At 45.7% G+C, this 18,476-nt stretch overlaps 1 pseudogene; it reads left to right on the forward strand.

Moving 5' to 3' along the window:
• The first annotated feature begins 15,898 nt into the window (after positions 1-15,898).
• LOC126395997 (uncharacterized) lies at positions 15,899-18,251 on the forward strand (annotated as a pseudogene).
• The last annotated feature ends 225 nt before the right edge of the window (positions 18,252-18,476 follow it).

The raw sequence follows: 18,476 nt of genomic DNA on the forward strand, positions 1-18,476 counted from the left end.
TGTCATTTAGCCTGTTTCTTAAGTTTTACTTCAGCCTAGTACGCTTGCAAAGCAACATGGGAGTTCTGTAGTTCACGGGGAATTCAGTGTGGGAGCTGTGGCGAAAATCAATTCTGAAACCGAAGTTTTTCGGGCTCCGGTTTCCAAAATAAATTCGTCCACGAGTGGTGTGATAAAAAAAATATGATATCCACATGAAACTGCAAAACCCGCTACCAAGTGATGTAATACACATGCCAAAGCAGTAGGTCGCGATGTAACTTCTAACGGAAAGGCCATTTTTACCAATCAGAAGTCAGAGTCAATACCGGAATAGGGAAGTACGGAAAATAAAAACAACCCGATCCACAAAAATAGCACGACCTTATTCAACAGCAGAGGCGCCTGGACGACCAACTACACTACCAGGAAAGCAGCGACGGGCTTGCCAACGGAGGTCCGACCGGGCCGGAAACCTCCATTGGCAGGCCTGTCGCTGCTTTCGTGGTAGTGTAGTTGGGGTAGCTAGCAACAGGAGCAGCCTCCTTCGTTGGTCGTTAGGTCGAGCCGCTGGATATGCCATCCAAAGAGAGCAGATAGCACGATCACAAATGAAGTAGTGTGACATATAGGGTATTTATGTGTATCTGCCGACTCAATTGTGACATTATTTTATGCATATGATATCGATTTTGTATCTTTACAGATACCATACAGATACCCCCCATTCAATTTAAAGCATAACTCATTTGAGTAAAGGCACGAGAGCAAATCTGTGTATATAAACGGTTGGTTCCTCAGTTGGCAGTTACACCTAGAGTAAAGCTACTGAAGACCAGCAAAATGACCATTTGTTTTCATTTATTCTTTCAGGTGGGTAAATGTCACCTAAGCACCTTCAGATTTTATCAGTAGTGTACTCTTAATAGATAATTTGTTTATATAGTTTGTATTGTGCTTCGTGATATTGTTTGAGGGAACTGTACCGTAAGGTAACTGCATACGAGTGGATGCAACCGTCACTAATGCTAGTGTAGTTCCTCAGGGATTAAAGCTGTTATTACTTTAATTTTGACAATCTAACCTGTGACAACACATTACCTAAGGTTGTAAGGACTATAACTGTTGGTAGCTGTTGTTGATTTTGTTTAAATATGTTGAATTATAATTTTATGGGTTATTGTTTGTCGGACTATTGAGCTAAGCTAAGCTAACTGTCAGCTGTCACTTGTTGCCATAGCAACGGTAAACATTCACATAGGGGCTAAGTGCAGAGTGCAGAATCAAGCTTAATTGTAAATATAGTTAAGATACATTGTATTTAACACAGGATGTGGGATTTAAGTAGTTAGTAAACTTTTAGAAAAGAGCTATTTATCGTTGCTCTGACGTCAAACAATGGAGACAGGTAATAAAATACTGCGGTTATCCTATCTACATGCAACCGCTGGCACCAGAGTCTTCCAAAAACTTCACCCTGGACTCCGGTTTCAAAGAAACACGGTTTCAGGGGCCCAAAAGTGCGGTTGCGTGTGACCAAACAGCCAAATCGCATAGAATAATACACGGTTTCAGAAGTACATGGGTCTGTCTGGAATAGGCCTAATAATAGCAAGAATGTTTTATTTGAACTGGTGCATGTAGATTGCTTTTGTTTAGCCAGGGCAGAACTATTTGATGGCGTAGTGGTCAGTACCGTTGATGCCCCGGGGTGTAGCAGTAATGCCGACTGTCAAGCGTTTCCGGTGGGAGAGAGGGAATCGTGGGCGTAGCCCGCTCTGTATGGAGCCACGTCAAACCCACCAATAGAAACTCTTCTCTCATCCATCAACGTAGGCCCCGCCCATTAAGTGCAGTTGAACTTGCAAGCAAAACTTTAACTCGCAAGCAAAGAGGACTGATCTGCAAGCAAAAGTTTTTAACTCGCAAGCAAAGAAGACTGATTTGCAAGCAAAACTTTTTAACTTGCAAGCAAAGAAGACTGATCTGCAAGCAAAACTTTTTAACTTGCAAGCAAAGAGGACTGATTTATAAGCAAAATGATCATATGTTTTTACTTACAAACTTGATTTTTGATTGCAGTTCAAGAAATATGCTCTCAAAACAGTTTTTTATGATTGCAACAAAAAGACACAAAAATACCTCCATATAATTCAAATCTAACCAAGCACCTTAAAGCGAAACACAGCGCCAGGCCTCCCCCTGAGCAGAACGCGGGTCCTTCAGCTCTGAAAGAGCAACTACTGTCTTATGGTTCTAATAACGGAGATAACGTTAAACCTATCAGTCCAAAAGAAGTCATGAAACTTGTGGCTAGCTACGTGGTAGAAGAAATGCTGCCATTGTCTATGGTGGAATCTAAAACATTCCGCAGGATTGTCAGTAAAATCCCCACGACTCAAAAGATGGAGGAGGACACGCTGACAGACAGGTGAGGTCAGACTCAGGACATGCATTATGCGTGGTACACACTACATGACTTTTCTGCCCATTCTGAAAGTCACTGTCACATTACACGATTGTGTAGTCATAAAAGCGTGCCGTGACTTGGCCGACAGACATGACACACTACACGATGGTACACCAATTATCCCTGGTCGTCTTTCATGATGTGTGTGATGTCATCAGGTTATTCTTGTCCTATTTTTATTACTTGTACTATTATTTCAGTCACTGTGCCTGTTCATGTGCCAGCCAGAATGTTGTTGTAGTCACCTAAAAAGCGCCAGCAGATGGCAGGAGCTTCATTTGAAGTACCGTACGCAAACATGCAAGTCACTGTAGTCCTACAAATGTTTCACAATAAAAGCCTATTTAGAAAATGGAGGGATTCTCTCAGCCGAGGTTATAAGGGGCTTTTAATTTGAAACAATTTCAGGAAGTGTTGAGTTTGAAATGGCGGCGCGATGCATTAACTTTGTAAAGACAACGGGAGTGGATAAAAAGTAAATATATAAAAACACAGAGGGATTAATGACTAACGGACCGTCTATAATGTAGTCTGTTTCAAATGAAACTGGTAGCCTCTGCAGTTGTGGTGAGTAAAAGCCCTGCACAATTTTTTTAATGTTATTACTTTATGTCCGTCTCCATTATGAGGATGTAACATTGTTTGCTAGCTTGATCCTAATGACAGTGCTCACCAGGTTGATAGAGTGCCTCTGCTGTTTCACACCATCATTTTCCCCTTTTACTCTGTGTGGTAACATCCTAGAGGAAATATTGGGGTGTTGTTGTCATACAGTTGTCTACGGCAACAGATTATTCTGTGTTTCTACTGGTCAAAGTGACAGCTGAGATGGGAGAAGTTGTGAATGACAAAAAGAAAATCAAACATGCTAGACTTTCTGTTGGAATGTCGTGTGGTGTCGGTTGTCGTCCACTATGACACACTACATGAAATGAAACAATGAATTGTCGCTTATGTCACTCATTGTCCTTTATTCATTCTGATATTGTGTAGTGTGTACCAGGCATTAGCCTATTCTAGAATGGACTCTGAGATTTGTTTCACTTGTAAAGTGTAGTAAATTTCATTATTATTATTCTCTTTACAGGAAAACATTTGCTAAGTACCTCGAACGAGAGTACGACAAAATGGAGAAAGAGCTGAGCACACTGAACCTAATATGCATTACGGACATAGAAAACTGGCTGTCATCAAACGGTGAAGCTAAAGCAATCTACCGAAGTGCAATCGCCAAATGCTGTTCAGTCTGGACCAAAGCCAGTAGGTCAACTGTGGCAGCAGAGATTGTGGAGGAGTTTAGCAAACGGTCGCTGCTGGTGCCTTGTAAAACCTGGTGGAACTCTTTCTATAATGCCGTGCGCAGGGTCACCGACATGCCCCTACCAGACCTGAACAGCCTGTGCACCTGGCTAGGCATCAGGTGCGTCACAGATTAAGAGTACCAGTTTCTGAAGGAGTACTGTATGGTCCTTCAGCCTCTCTCTAGAGCCTTGGATATTCTCCAAGGGGAGAACAACTGTTTCTATGGAACCATCCTGCCAACTCTCAAGTCCCTGATGACCAAAACCCTAGAGCTGAAGGACAGCCTCTCCTGCATGACATCAGGCCTGGCTGATACCATCATCAAGGAAGGCTAAATAATTTTGATCATGCTTGCCAGATGGCAGCTGTATTCTAAAAATAAAATGTATGGTTTATAACCTGTTTGCATAATAATACTGCCATTTAAATGCATAATTTTAGGTTTAGAAGCCTATGCAGTATAAAAATACACACATATAGGCTAGCCTAAATAAATAAATATGTATACACTTTTATGAAGTTTTAGGCTAATAATATACTATTGATATATTTTGCAGGCAGTCAAGACACGGTTCGCCTCCACGCTGGAGAGTGAGGAGGCCTTGCTTGCTGCTGTGACCCTTCCCAAGTTCAAGTTGCGCTGGATGAGGGACCAGGAGCAAAAAGACAAGGCCAAAGCGCTGCTCGCTGCTGAATGTCGTGCCCTCCCCGTGGGGAAACTACTGCCGTCAGCTGCTCCTACCGCATCCGTGAGAGACCCAGAGGATGACTTTTTTGCATTTCCAGAAGACACACAGCAGGTTTCTGCCTCAGAGGACATTGAGATATCCTCTAGGTATCTGCATTCTGGGCAGGATATAGACGAGCTAAACAACCATCCAACGATCAAGAGGCTTTTTCTCAAATTAAACACCCCAACTCTGTCCAGTGCGCCCGTAGAAAGGCTTTTTAGCCTGGGTAATATCATCCTTAACCCAAAGAGGAACTGGCTGTCAGATAAACGCTTTCAAATCCTGCTTCTCATGCGCTATAACCACTACTTTATCGAAGAAGGCCAGTAGGCTTAAATAAGACCGCTGTGCTAGCCTACTATCATAAGGCTCTAATAGACGGTTAGTGAAAGTTTTGTTTTATTTTGGTAGGCCCATTCAACAGGGACTGTAATTAGAAAGTCAAAGTAGCCCACCATTATTTGTGTGTTTTAGGCTTTTAGTAGCCTAGGCTGTCATTTTATTTTAAGGACTTTTGAATTTGATGCACTTTGGCACAATTTGTAGGTATATTTTTGCGATTGCGAATGCATGTGTTTTAGGCCTAGTTGAGACAGCCGTGATAGCCTAGGTCTACTGTATATCTAGGCTTTGACCTCTAATAGACAGTTTGATTTTTCATTTTTTAGGCCTATATTCAATAGGAACTTTTGGGAAAATCGAAGTTTGGCTGTTCTGAACCATACCATACGTTTTAAGTGTTCAGTTCGATGTAGGCTACAGTGAAAGTTGTCAGCAGCACGCAGATGTGCTCAACAAATAAGCTAAAAGCAAGATGTGCAGCTAGTTAATTTGAACCACCTAGGTATCCTTCCACTTCATTGGATCTCAGTAAAGGGTAAATGGTCCATAACTTTAATTTTGGAGACAAAAAATTTAGGCTAAGCGCCCTGTGGTCCATTGCCCAATAGGAAATGTAGAATACTCAAAAGTACTTTAAAAGTACCTGAGTTACTTTCCTCAGGGAGTAACTTTGTAAAGTAACTGGTTACTTTTCAAAAAAGTAACGCAGTAAAGTAATTTGATTACTTTTAAAGTAACCCTTACTGTACGTTCACACAAAAAGCTAATTCATTTTCAATGGATAGTGACGACCAGAGGCGTTTTGAGCTGCAAAAGCGATGAGCAGTGGCGTTCGGCGAATTGAGCTGCAAATTAAAGTTGAAGTCTGGTTAACTTTATGCAAATTAGCTATGACGCGTTTGAGCTGCAAATGACCAGGCACCAATCGAAAAGTAGATGTCCATCGCTTGTGTTGAACCCAGAGAACATCCTCGGAAACTTTTAGTTCCTACCACACATTCGTTCCTACTTCAAAACAAGCAGCAAGCTGTCAAACTGATATGTTCAGCCTGAAGTAGTGCTGGAACCTCTCCCCATCCAGCCGCAGCTCCCGCACCAGCCGATGATATTCCCCGTGCTGTTCGCGGCCCCGGAGAATATTGTGAACCCAGACCACACGGCAGCACAAATTACAAGAGTGTCTTCTCCCATGTTGAATCGATACACAAGGACAAGCGCACGTACTTTTTCTTCACGTACAATTTCTTTGTGTTCTGGAACGGTTGTTATTAGCGGGAATGCAATTCATTTGCTCTCCTTACCACCAGTTTAACTAATCGCACTGTAGGCACTCTAACCCAAACCAGAGGGCGGAGAGATTCAAAGGAGGTTTTTGTTTTGTTTTTCCTTTTTTTCCTTTTGATTAATTAATTGATTAATTTTTTGTTGTTGTTTTGTGTTGTTTTTTGTCTTTTGCTCAGTTGTAATGAGCAGTTATAGTGTTGGCGTGGTGTTAGCGGGCGGTGTCCCAGGCAGCCCCCAGACCCAAGGAAGAGGGCCTGCCTCCATAGCCTCCACCACAACACAAAAGTGTGTGTGTGTGTGTGTGTGTGTGCACGATGTGATGTGATGTGATGTGATGTGATGTGTTGTGATGTGATGTGATGTGATGTGATGCCATGAGGGGGTCAGAGAAGAGTTCTCAGCCTCTCATGACATCACATCATGTACTGTATGTGTGAGTGTTGATACCAGTGATTGGCAGACAGACAAAATGGATGAAATTAGGTAAGTAAGAAATCAATGAAGGCTCACCTGAAGGACTGAGGTTCTGTTGTGTTATTGTGAGATGAGACATTTTCCAGAGAGATGTAGTCTGTGAGTAAATTTTTCCAGAGAGCCAAATGGATGGTGTTCCTTGATTTCCAGTTCATGAGTATAGTTTTCTTGGCGATAGTAAGGGCTACACGGAGACGTCTATTGCGCGTTTTGTCCAGGCTGAATGTTGATAAGTCTCCTAGTAGACAGAGTGATGGGAATAATGGAATGCTAAAGCCCATGAAGTGGGATAGTGATTCTGTGACCTCTTTCCAAAAGTGTCTGATAAGTGTGCAGTGCCAGGTGGCATGAATATATGTGTCAGAGCAATTATGTGAACAGTGTGTGCATATTTCAAATGTGAAACCCATTTTAAACATTTTTTGCCCTGTGTAGTGAGTTCTGTGAAGTATTTTATACTGGATGAATTGAAGGTTGGAATTTTTTGTCATGAAATACTTGTTTTTGCAGATTTGGGTCCAGGAGTCAGCATCAAGAGCAATCAGACAGTAATGATAATAGCTTACAACAAGATTAATTTAAGTAATAATATTATAATAATAATTACGGCTATTATGGTACAATATGTTGTTGGTATATATTAATATATGATAGTATATGTATGTGACAATAATCATATGTGTATAATAATAGTAGAAGTATGACAAATGCTCCTGATGAGGAAGGGGATGGTGTCCGTGGCAGTACTTGTAGGTTTCGGATGCACCGGTGTATATATCTTCCCATAGTTGCTCAATTGGATTTAGGTCAGGAGAACAAGAGGGCCAGTCAATGGCATCAATGCTTTCATCATCCAGGACCTGCCTACACACTCTGGCCACATGAGGCCGGGCACTGTCCTGCACCAGGAGGAACCCAGGGCCCACTGTACCAACATAAGGTCTGACAATCACTCTGAGGATTTCATTCCGGTACCTAACAGTGGTCAGGGTACTGTTGGAATTGACATGGAGGTCTGTGCAACCCTCCAAGGATATGCTTTCCCAGACCATCAATGACCCACCACCAAACGGATCATGCTGGATGATGTTACAGGCATCATAACATTCACTATGGTGACTCCAGACTCTTTCACTCCTGGCACGTGCTCAGTGTGAACCTGCTCTCATCTGTGAAAAGAACGGGGCAGCAATGGTGGACCTGCCAGTTCTGGTGTTCTCTGGCGAATGCCAATCAAGCTGCACGGTGCTGCCTCCATACTCTTGAGACTGTGCTAGGAGACACAGCAAACCTTGCGACCGCATGTATGGATGTGACTATCCTTGAGGAGCTGGACTACCTGTGCAACCTGTCTGGGCTGCAGGTACTGCCTCATGCTACCAGTAGTGACAAGGATACTAGCAGAACACAAAACGAGAGAAGAATCAGTCAGGAAGGATAAAGAGAGAGCAAATGTCTGTGGCCACCACATGCAAAACCATTCCCTTTTTGGGGGTTGTCTTACTTTTGCCTCTCCATTGCACCTGTTGTCACTTTCATTTGCACCGAAGCAGGTGAAACTGATTCACAATCACTTGTGCTCGCTAAATGGACAGCTTGGTATCCCTGACGTTTAACTGACTTTGTGTTACACTGTGACCATAAATAGAAATAGAAATAGTTAGAACTTTATTTATTCCTGAGGATACAGCTGTCCAGCAGCTCATAAAAGACAAAAATCAAAATAAAATATGTTAAAATAAGTGCACAAATAGAAATTAAATTGAGATCAAATGAAATTGTCTATTACACAGTCCAGCCAGTTGTGGCTAATGTTATGTGTGTAAGTGTGTGTGTGACTGGATTCAGGAGGTGTTAAACAGTCTTATTGCTGTGGGGATGAAGGATCTCCTGAAACGCTCTGTTCTGTGATGCAGTGAGATGAGCCGACTGCTGCAGCTGCACCTCTGTCGCTCCAAGAGGCTGTGGAGAGGGTGTCTGATATTGTCCATTATAGCTTTCAGTTTGTTTAATATGGCCCTCTCCACCACAGTTCTTAGTGGGTCTCCTGCCAAGCACTGAGCCAGCTTTTTTAACCAGTTTGTCCAAATGCTTGGTGTTTTGGTCTGTCAAGCTGCTTCCCCAATTCAAATAAACACAAGAAGTTTGTGCTCTAGAGAAAGGATCAGCACTCAGTGAATAACCTCCTAAGCCCTGTGATAAGCTATTATGGCAAGGCTTAACTATACAGACCAGTAGTGATAACTAACATGTCTTTGGGGTCATCGGGTGGGAACCTCCTTTCGCCAGTGTTTCGTCTAGTTGGTCCCACGACACCTCCAGGAGGCTAGACAGTGTTCTCTGGCGTCCCAGAGACACTCCCCTAATGCCAGGTCTCACTGCTCCCCGCACCAACCCAACAACTTCCTTTTCCTTACTTACACATGGCTTTCTCAGCCCACACAGCACTGCCACATTCAACAAACCGAGGCTCCGTACATGCAAGATCCAGGTGGAGACAGTGCTGATACTGCCTTTCCTTGCACATTCACCATACTCTATTTCATACGCTACATAGCATAACTACAATATAAGCTAAAGTTAAAGGAGATAAATAAACTCACAGGATCAGCAAACACACTTACCTTGCAGCATGGTCTCAAACAAAAGGGATTCAAATAGGCCACTCCCACACTTAACCTTCCTCTTCCTGGATTTTCTCCTGAGAGGACTGATTGGTGGATCTCTCCACCTGGTCTCAAGGAGTTATGTACCCTGCTTAGTAGTTCCCCCTGCTGGCCCCCAACTGACATTATTTTTTCTATTATAGATCCACTGACTTGCTCTGGCTGCTTCATCTGACATTTCCTTCAGTGTCTTCCTCAAACTCTGTCCCTGCACTCCGAGTTCCCCCAGGAACGAGACAGCTGATCTTGCTATGAATCCCCTACACCCCACTTCCACTGGACAAATCCTAGTTTTCCAACCTCGCTGCTCAGCTTCTGCTCCTAAGTCTGCATATCTAAGCTTTTTTCTTTCATAGGCTTCTTCCACTGAGTCTTCCCAAGGTACTGTCAGCTCAATGAAATAAACTATCCGTTGACTCACTGACCACAACACTATGTCAGGCCTCTGATTGGTACAAACTATTTCCTGGGGAACAACAAGCTTTCCCCCTAAATCTACTTGCATTTCCCAATCACAAGCAACTTCTAGGCGGCCACACCCTGGCCTCCTTACTAACTTATCCCTTCTGTATTTCTCTCCCTCACGGACAAACTGATTTGCTAAACTCCTATTCTTAACACCTTCTGAATTAACCTGTCTTCGTTTCCCTTCGATGCCTGCAGCTAACCATTTCAACACCTGGTTATGTCGCCATGTATATCGGCCTTGTGACAAGCTAACTTTACAGCCTGACAAAATATGCTTTAAAGGAACTAGGGGCAGGAATTGTGAAAAAATAAACATGCATTTCAAGTGTTATCATGCTAATGGGTGATGAAGCGTTCTGAAACAAAAAGAATGAGCTCAGCCACGGATCTCTCTGTTGCCTTGAACAGGCTGGGTGGTACATAATGTACTGCGATTCGGCATCCGAATTTCCCGCGCAGTTCAGCGGACGTAACAGACGTAGCGGACGTGATGACGTCAAATGACGCTGATGTGCGTTCTCGACGGCGGTGAACGGAAACTCGTGTTTGAGTAGTAATGGATTCTGCTGCGGCCAGCAAACGACCCACAACGACACGAAGCCCTCTAAAAAGTCCAACTAAGAAGAAGAAAAAGAAGGTTTTATCAGGGGCATCTCTGGTTCGTTGGTCCGTCCATCGTTTGGATGAGATAAATCGCAAATTCATTGCAGTATGCCAGACCAGAGATACAAGCCTACTCAGTTGAGTGGGCGGGGTCTATGGTCTGGAACCAGGCTAAGACGGCTCATTTTCCACGGTCCATTAGTCTGAAACCGAAGAGTCAGAGATACTGTATGTTCCTGTATATTGGACCTAAAGCCCAACCTGTTATCCGGGAGGTAACGTTAGCAGCTGGCTGGAGCCTCAGGCTGACGTTGTTGTTGTTTGTGGTCCATGTAGTAACGTTTTGTTTATGATACTGTTGTGGTGTAGCTGAATAAAAGGCAGTTTAGAGCTAAACGTGAAGCGCACAATGGCACATAAACATGCTCATGTGGTGCTATATAAATGCATATAAATGTGTATGTAAATTGATATTGTGCGTGTCTACCTGGCTAATAAAGTTGTTTTTATTATGACGACCATGCTGGTAAAACGTTTGTGTGGGGTGGGTGAAAAGAGTCTCAACTCATCGATGTAGCTTTCAGCGTTTATTTTTCTAAATTTGACTTGTGTTGTACGCAAGAATATTCCAGACATTATACATTGTGTTGTGTAACAGAAGAAAAAATGTTTGTAAAATTGACACACAATTTCCGAATGGCTGAGACACGTATTTTGATATTATTATTGTTGTTGTAAACGGTCACTTTTCATCTCTAAATATCAAATGTTAGAATTATAACAATGTAATAATCTAATATTGTGTCTTTGTATATTCAAGACCCAAACAAAGGGAGATACAAGGACAAAGGTGTACTCCATTCATTGGACATATGGCATGTGGCCAAAAATTTGACAAAGAAACTTCATGCGATAAAAAAACTATAACTGGATGTTACTGTTTTTACTTTTTGTGCATTGCTGTACTTGAATGTCAGAATAACAGTGACAACTGATTTTTTTGTTGTCCTTTTTCTTTTTTTGGTTCACAGGCTGGGATCGTAAAGGGTCATCGTCAACCAATTTTGGTATATTTATCAGAAAGCCGAACATCGTGAGATGTTTAATGTTAAAAAGTACTGTTATTTCACAAGACAATACAGTATCTGGGAAGTGCTTTCCATGTAGAAATAATTATTTTTCTGTTAGGACGATTGCTACCACACTTGCTTCTGGTGGGTGAAGAGTTTCAGTCACATGACAAATGTTTTTCTTCTCAAAATTGTATTTTGTTGTAGGATATGTGGGTGGGGGTGCTTCATCATGTCACAGGGAAGCATGAATGGACCCGTGGCAAGTGTGACTATGGACCACTCGATGAGTTGACCCATGATAAAGAGCTCATGGTACCAGGCTCTGCACCACATGAGGCTCTTCAACGAGTCATGTTCAACAGACGCTGGTTGAAGGATGTCGCAAAGTATCTGACCTTTTGGTAAATTAATAACAGTCTTGTCTGTCAGAATTTTTTCCATTCTTTTCAGTACCAGAACTTCAGAACGAGAGTTTCCAGAATTGCATTCTCATGTATGCTGGAAAAAGGTATTTTGATTTGATTAATTGACTTTTCAATTATAATTACAAATTTTTTTTGAAATTATTACGTTATCCCGGTCACATAGAAATGTGACCCAAGAGAGAGAACGGAGTCCTTGCAGATTTCAAATAGTAAAAATATTTTGCCTCTAATTGTCCCCCACCCAGGTTTGCCTTATCTCCTCCTGTCTATGAATCAAGGTGCCTGCTCGCTGCATTAGACTACAACCATCACAACCACTGACCAGATTACATCAACCGGAATAATGACAAATCGTAAGTTTCACATTTTATTGATTTTCAGCGCAATCTTCAAGACAACTAAACATGATCTGTACTACAAAATAACTTGTAAAATGGGCTGACTTAGTTGAAGCTGTCACTACATAAGTTATTTGGTAGGACTGTAGGTTGACAGGAACGGTATGGGGGAGAGAGGGGGACAGTAATTTTGAAATTGTTGTCTTTTAGATAAAAGAGACTCTACAGCAAGAAGTCGTGCAATTATCGTGTACAAACGGTAAAGGTTGCAAAAGATTACAGTTACATCCCAGAGCTGCAGCGTTGCATCCTGAGGTGGTGTCTAGATGGAGGGGCGATCCTGAGAAAAGCTAAACACCGGCCAGGTGACCCAAGGCATCTTGGAAATCTGGCAGGAGTTGTGCCTCCACCAACGGCAGAACTGGTCCAGACACAAATTCGCAGAGGACAGGTATGTCAGTCTCCTGCATCCTACATTCATGTCTGATCAATTTCAAATGATGTTTGTAATTCATGTTTTGCAGGTCAAGTCAAAACATCCTTCTTTGAAAAAAAAAATATAATTTAGAAGTCAGTCACACAAGTCATTCCCTGTAAATGCCAGATGCACTAAGGTCCAATGTTGCAGAAAAGTCTATAATCTTCTGCTCACTATCTCCAATCCTGTGCATTCTAAAAACTACTAATTCATTAGAAAATCAGGTACTTCTATTTGTAATGGTCAATAAATCAGCATCAAGCCATTAGTTATATCTGTTCTGCTGAGGTGGAGTTGAAAATAATAATGACCAGATTTGATTATGGAGTATTGGTGTGTGTTCTAATGCTACTGTTCTCTTCTCTCCCTAAAGACCTCAGCTACATGATCCAAAGATGGGAACAAGGAAAGAGAGAAGACGAGACCGTTTTGTCACCACACATTTATTTATTTTTATAATGTAAAAAAGTAAAAACAAAATGAAAAGAAAACTATGTACATAATGCACAATTCCAAAAAACTTGCAACTTTGTAATTTTGAACTTAAAATAAATATAAAAATAAATGACAGACATAAATAGTTATTATTTGTTGATGAAAGAAGTGGGATCTTTTGCTACCAAATTGTTATTTGTTGAGGTTTGTTGGTTATAGGTAAACAAAACAATAGAAATGTTTAGTTTTGCACCCTAAATGGAGCTTCTTTGTAACCTGTGTAGCTGGCAAAAGGGTCAGGGAATGTGGCTCGGATGCGAAGAACGCAGCAGCTGGGTATCGGCCTCCGGTTCCCACTTCCCAGACGTCCATGCTGCCAGATTGTGAACTGTCAGTAGGCGGCAAACCGAAATTCCTTGTTATTAGTGCCCACGTCTTTGCTGTCCTCCAGAGCAAAGATGTCATTCCATGTCAATCGAACCATACGCAGAGTAGCCTCATCCAGACACAACATTTGCATATGTGCACTCCTGCTCACACACCGGTCCGGAGACAGCACAAGTTCTCCAGTTGGGTGGGCATACGTCGGCAGTTCAGGCAGGTGCACCATACTGGCTGCCCTCTGTCTGGCACATGTGGACCTGGTGTCTGTTGCCGGAACTCCCAGATGTCCAGCTTCACCCCTGGCAGGCGGGTCATCACTTTCAGAATAATGTCATCCTTCTCCTCCAGGCTCATATCTTGTAAAGTCATCTAGAAATTGATCAAGGAAATGTGTTTACAATGGCTAGATTCATATTTCAAGTCTGTGTGTTCTTTCACTAATATTATTCATAGAAGAAGATTTTTTTTAAACAAATAGCTATAACCAACCTGCATATCAGCTATAGTGGCAGCTCTACGCTCTGCGACCCGGACTCTGTCCTCCTCCCTGAGAGCTCCAGTACGATGCCTGCCCCAGCGCCCTGGTGCTCTGGAAGGAACTCTGGACCGTGAACTGCTGCCTTCACCCCTTGAGTGTGTCCTTCCCCGACCTGCAGGGCGACCCTTTCCTTTTCCTTGTTTGCAATTTGCCTTTACCCCCTGGCCTCACACTTTCCCATGACTCATCAGAGTCTGGGTCAGGCTGAGGCACATATTCCTCCTCGGAAGTGTCATCCATTAGTGCCACTCCTTCCATAGTCAATTCCAAATCCTGAAACAAAAACAATGAGAGGAATGATCATTCTGTACATACTTTATAGCTATTCATACTATATCATAGTCATACCCTGTTTATAGTCTGTACATACCTGTTGACATTAATATCATTATAGTTACTCTTACCGTCATAGCCTGTTTATAGTCTGTACAAACTGTAGCCATAGTCATTATATCATTTATTTATTTATTATTTATTTATTTATATACATTAATCACTGCTTATGCACTTCTGGTTAGATGCTATCTGCATTTCGTTGCTGTGTACTTGTGACATGTGCAATGACAATAAAGTTGAATCTAATCTAATTTAATCTAATCTAAGATAATCTAATGATGTTATTAGGGCCCGGGCGACGACGAAGTCATCCGTGAGGACCCTATTGTAATCGCGCTGTTTATTATTAGGGCCTGAGCACCAACCAAAGGCCGGGCGAAAGCCCTCTTGAAACTGAAGGAATTATTAGCGGTTCGAGGGCCCTATTGAAATGCAAGGATTTTTTATTATTAGGGCCCGAGCGACGACGAAGTCGTCCGTGAGGACTCTATTGTAATTGCACAGGTCGTCTGTGACCCTGCAATGGGGCCAAGGACACCTGGCATCCTGCCTTAGCGCCTCATCAGGAGACACTATCAGCGATGAAATGGCCGGCTCTATGGCTGGCATATGACCCAGGCCATACTTAGCTGCATCTTGCATGGCCGCCAAGGTCAGGCATCTGAAGTGGAGTGGGAGAAAGTCTTTGAGTCCCTCCAGCATGCATGTAGCCCTTTAATATAGTCCACTGAAAAGGTTGTTGGGGCCGGCTGGCGTCTGAAAAAGGCACTGACTGGAGCAGGGCCGTCCTGTGGGACTTCGAGCTGCAGGCGGGCTAGAGCCCCGCGAACAATAGCTCCCATGGAGCTAATCCTGCCTGGTCGAGCCGGAAGTTGTCTGGCTCCCGGCAGCGGTGGCTGTGTGTTATTCCCGGCGTATTGCTCACGGCTCGTGAGCTAACGCGCTTGGTGGATACGTGCTGAGTGCTGACGGGTTTTTTTGCTTTAAGCGTTCTCTCACCGGCGTATTGCTCACGGCTCGTGAGCTGACGCGCTTGGTGAGGTCCATGTTGAGCATTGTCTGTCCTGGTCTGGTGGAGCCAGTTTTCCCCCGGCGTATTGCTCGTGGCTCGCGGGCTGACGCGCTCGGTGGCGAACCCTCTCCTTCTCCCAGTTCACGCACTCCCCCACTCACCCCCTCATAGCGTACGGCTCCCACAGCAGCCGGCACGCAGAGTAAACTTCAAACAAACAAAAAATAAATAAATATAAAGCAAGGTTAGCTGCGGTGCTACTGGCTAACGGTAAACAGGAAGTGGCGGAGTACTTCCGGGTTCCGGCCCCTGGCAGTATGGCATATCAAGAGGGACATTGCTGTGTGGGTTGTGGGGTGGCCATGCCCCTAGAGGATGGGCATGATAGCTGCATACTATGTTTGGGACATGAGCATGCTCTGGTTTCTAAGGAGAATCCTCAGTCGTGCATGGACTGTTTTATTTTGCCTGCACGTACTAGGAAGGCTCGTTGTCACTTTTTTGTTGCAAAGCATGCAGGCTCCCATGTTTCTGAAGGGCCTAGGCAGAAAACTGGGAGAATGGCTGCAGCCTCGGAGGGGAGAAGGGAATGTTCAGGAGCCTGGCAGGCTCCATTGCCTCCTCTTCAGCCTATGGTGGTCCGACCTCCGCTTAGCTCCTTCCTTCCCCCGCCTTCAGAGTTAGGCAGGGAGGAAGAGGAGGCTGAGGAGGAGGACGTGGATGTGGAAACCGTCTTTTCCTCTGAGGACAATGACCTCTCTTGTGCACAACAGACAGTGGGCGAAGTAACAAGAGGGGAGTTAGCCCGCCGTTTTGAGGAGGTGATTAACAGGGCTTCCAGGGCTCTGGGCGTTGCCCTCCCTGAGAACCCCCAAGCCGCTTCCTCTAGGTTTGAGGAGGATATGGAGGTGCGCCCTGCACCAACCCAGGTGCCCCTCCTACCTGACTTTAAAGAGCTGCTGTGCCAGCAGTTCCAGTCTCCAGCGCCTGCTCACAAGCAGCAGGCACAGGAGAGCCGTCGCTGTGCGAAGGAGGTCTCAGGGGGCCTTGCCAGGTGTGTCACGGGCTCTAGGGGGTCAAGGCCATCTCGGTCTCAGCTGGCACCAACTCCAGAGGCCTCGACATGGGGTCAAGGGGATCTCAGACTCCAGTTGGAGGCTTCCCGGCCAACGGTAAGCGATCCTCAACGGAGACTAGTTTTGGAGGTGGAGCTGTCCACCCTCCTGGAGAAGGCGGCTATAAGGGAGGTGGCCTCTGGGGATCACCAGGCCAGGTTTTTCTCCCGCTACTTCCTGACCCCAAAGAAGGTCGGGGGGCTTCGCCCGATTCTGGACCTCAGGGGGCTCAACAGGTATCTCCGGCCCCTGCGATACCGGTTCCTGACAGTCCCCAGGGTGAGACAGGCGGCCACGGCAGGGGACTGGTTTGCCACCATAGACCTCAAGGGTGCGTATTTACAGATACCCATCTGGAGGGGTCACTGGCGGTTCCTGCGCTTCGGTTTTGCAGGCAGGGTGTATGAGTTTCGGGTGCTGCCATTCGGTGTTTCTCTGGCACCCCGAACCTTCACTCGCTGTATGGATGCGGCCCTCTCCCCCCTGAGGCAGAGAGGGATCGGGATCCTAAATTACCTCGACGACTGGCTGGTCTGTGCAGTCTCAGAGGAGCAGTGCTGCCACCACGTAGCCCTGCTGTTGAAACACGTTCAGCGCCTAGGTCTGCGCCTGAACTACAAGAAGAGCAGGCTCCAGCTTTCCCAGGTGACGACCTTCCTGGGGATGGTCCTGGACTCGAGGAGGGCGACGGTTACGTTGACCCTGGAGAGGCAGCAGGCTTTCAGAACTTGCCTCACCCTTTTCCAGTTGCACGCTCGGGTCAACTGGGGACTCTGCCTTCGCCTCATGGGCTTAATGGCAGCCACGGTGCAGGTGGTCCCCCTCGCCCTCTTGCACATGTGGCCTGTGCAGAGGTGCCTGCTGGGCTTGGGTCTGTGCCCTCAGAGGTCCCACAAGACCAAAGTGGTAGTCTCTCGGAGGCTCCACAGGGCCCTCCAGTGGTGGAAGGTCCCGGCAAACATCGCAGTAGGCTGGGCTCTGGGTCCAGTGGTCTATCGCCAGCTGGTGTACACGGACTCATCCTCCTCGGGGTGGGGCGCAGTACACGAAGGCCGCGGCATCAACGGTGTCTGGACTGGCCGGTGGCTGTGTCAGCACTTAAATGTCCTAGAGCTGAGGGCAGCTCTCCTGCCGAGGCTGAGGGGTCATCACGTCATTGTCCGCACCGACGGTACAGTGACGGCCGCTTACGTCAACGGGCGGTTGCCAGCTTGCACAGGGCAGGGGAGCCCAGGCCCCCCTGCCCTGTGCAAGCTGGCGGCCGCTCTGTGGCAGTGGATTCACCCGCTCTTCCTCTCGCTCAGGGCCGTGCATGTGCCAGGGGCACTGTACTCCGCGGCAGACATCATGTCGAGAGGAGGGCCCCAGCCGGGGGAGTGGAGACTCCACCCTCAGGTGGCGCCGCTTCAGCAGGGCAGAGGTCGACCTGTTCGTGTCCAGGGAGTCGACACATTGCCCGCTCTTCTTCTCCCTGAGGAACGCCAATCCCCCCTTGGGGTGGGATGCCCTCGCTCATCCGTAGCCCCGGGTTCTGCTCTACGCCTTTCCTCCCTTCACTCTTCTCCAGCCTCTTCTCCGAAGAGTTCTGGTGGAGCAGGTGCGGCTTATATTGGTGGCACCTATGTGGCCTCACATGCTGTGGTTCTCAGTGATTCCACCTCTCCTGGACGGGCCGCCATGGGAGCTCCCGCACCAGAGGGACTTGCTCTCCCAGGCGAACGGAGCCCTGTTCCACCCCTTTCCAGCAGGGCTCAGGCTGGTGGCTTGGCCCCTGAGAGGGAAAGGCTCCTGGCCTTAGGATTGCCAGAGCCTGTGGTAGCGACAATGCAGCATGCCCGGGCACCATCCATGAGGGCTGCTTATTCGCACCGTTGGCAGGTGTTTACCAACTGGTGTGAGTCTCAGCAGGTGGACCCCTACTTGGCTCCGGCTCAGGAGATCCTGCGGTTCTTGCAGTCCCAGCTTGAGGCGCAGAAAGCTGCTGTAACACTGCGAGGGTTGGTGGCAGCAATCAAGGCAGTGC

Source organism: Epinephelus moara, chromosome 9, assembly GCF_006386435.1.
Source record: "Epinephelus moara isolate mb chromosome 9, YSFRI_EMoa_1.0, whole genome shotgun sequence".
Lineage (NCBI taxonomy): Eukaryota > Metazoa > Chordata > Actinopteri > Perciformes > Serranidae > Epinephelus > Epinephelus moara.